Raw genomic sequence first — 2,500 nt, forward strand, 5'->3', positions numbered from 1 at the left:
GGCTAGCACACTGAGTCTTGATCTTGAGGTATCACCAAAATGCGTAGACTCCTAGAAAACTCACCCGAGACCTGTTCAAATGAGAGGCCATGCTGCAGTCTTCGAGACAACAAAGGACTTGGTTGATGGGGAGATAACCACAGAGGAACCGAACCTAGAAAATATTGCTTTATATCATTATTGACGGAGAAAATCCCACAGATGAAGCCGCTTCAGAACTGTTAAGGATTTTAGTGAGGCAAGGTAAACACCAGCCTACACTTTGAGGCAAAGTGCCTCTTGTGTGAGAAAGCACTACAGTATTTGAGAGGCCAAAACACAAGAGTGGCTCTTAGTGCGCTGAGATAAGAGTACACGAGAAAAATTTGAAAGCCTGCTATTGTCAACAGGGAACAGGTAGCTGCTGAAAGCTACAGCAACGGGTACACAGAGGATTCTAGTTAGAACTATAAGCCAACTGCTACTGCTGCCTTCGCTCGCTATAGTGCAATCGGCTACCCAGTTTTCACGAACCTTAAAATTAAAACAGTGTCTGCGCCCCCTTTATGGAGTGAATTCCTCTAAATGTGGGTGACCATATGACAACTAACAACAGTGACCTCCCCCCTATCATGATATGTCATTTCCCCATGCCTGGATATGAGCATCATAGTGTCATGAGAATGTGTGGTCCTTGACAATGCTTCATAACTGCCTCTAACAGCATTAGACTGCATCAGCCGCAAAGTGCTTTGAGTCAACATCGTTTACATGCTTCGCTCTGTGTGTGTGTGTGTGTGTGTGTGTGCGTGCGTGTGTACTCGCCTAATTGTACTCACCTAATTGTGATTGCAGGGGTCGAGACTCAGCTCCTGACCCCGCCTCTTCACTGACCGCTACTGGGTCCTTCCTCTCCCTGCTCCATGAGCTAAAGCTCATGTAAAGCTGTGTATGGTTCCTGCCTCCACTACCTCACTTGCCAGACTATTCCACTTCCTGAGAACTCTGTGACTGAAGAAATACTTCCTAACATCCCTTTGGCTCATCTAAGTCTTCAACTTTCATCTGTGACCCCTTGTTTCTATGTCCCATCTCTGTACCATCCTGTCCCTGTCCTCTATGTGTGTGTGTGTGTGTGTGTGTGTGTACATACCGTGGGGCTAAGACTCGCCTCCTTGCCCAGTTTTCTAACTTAAAAAATTTGACCAGAATATGGTGTAATTTGCACCCCCCCCCCCCAATTTGCACAACCCCAATTTGCATGACCCCAATTTCTACAACCCCAATTTCCACGACCTCAATTTCCACCACCCCCAGTTTCCACCAACCCCCAATTTCCACCCCCCAATTTTCACCCCCCAATTTCCACCCCCCCCTAATTTCCACCATCCCAGTTTCCACTACCTTGCCCTATTTTGTTCTCGGCTCCACTAGCCTGCCCATCCTTGCAGTCTACCTTAGTCTTCAAGTTGCAGTTCATGGTGGCCACAGAAATTCAGGAAACATCATTTTGACAGCCGTTCATGTGTTAAGAATTACGGTGAACGAGAGACCAGAGAACTTACTTCTGGCATATTTGTAGATGAATGGTTCAGAGAACCGACATGTTGATAAATTAGACACATGTGCAACACTTGGGTATCTTTATTGAGGAAACGTTTCGCCACACAGTGGCTTCATCAGTCCATACAAAGGAGAATCTTGAATAGAATTCTATTCAAGATTGATGGACTGAACACATCGACTCAAGGCTGAGGGACTGATTACCTCATTCTCCTCCTGTTCTTCAAGATTCTCCTTTGTATGGACTGATGAAGCCACTGTGTGGCGAAACGTTTCCTCAATAAAGATACCCAAGAGTTGCACATGTGTCTAATGTATCAACACTTCTGGCATATGTTGACCTTTATGGTGGAAGATGATTTTCTCGAGACAACGTCTGGCTCAAGGAGGGCTTTATTAAAAATACGTTTCGCTCAAGGGGAAATTTAGTAAGACTTTCACTAAAGGAGAGCTTTATTGAGACAAGACGTTTCACTCAAGTAGGGCTATATAACGGCAACGTTTCGCTCAGATAGCTCTTTAATGGGATACCGACAACTTTTCACTCAAGCAGGGCTACACGAAGACAACATTTCGATCCAATAGTGCTTTAATAGGATGCTGTTTCGCTCAAAGAGCACTCCATTATGAAAACGTTTCGCTCAAGGTGAGCTTCATTTTGACTTAATGAAGTCTTTCTCTTCCCATGGTGTCCTTCCTCACCGATATTACCCAAGAAATATTCAAAACCCCGAGACACACTGGGTCTTACTGTTTGAAAACCGGCTTTGGGGTCTTTAGCCAAGGTATGCAAGTCTAATGAGTTTTTTAGACCGGCTAATTAGTGCGGTAATGAGGCTAATTAAACATCTCTAAACCAGATGGTTATGTGGCAGACTGAAGCGAAGTGTTTGGGGCTGTATTTTCTCCAGTTCTCTTGTATGTTTTATACATTTTCAGTATATAAGTTCGTACACAC

The sequence above is a fragment of the Cherax quadricarinatus genome, chromosome 50 (genome assembly GCF_038502225.1).
Source record: "Cherax quadricarinatus isolate ZL_2023a chromosome 50, ASM3850222v1, whole genome shotgun sequence".
Lineage (NCBI taxonomy): Eukaryota > Metazoa > Arthropoda > Malacostraca > Decapoda > Parastacidae > Cherax > Cherax quadricarinatus.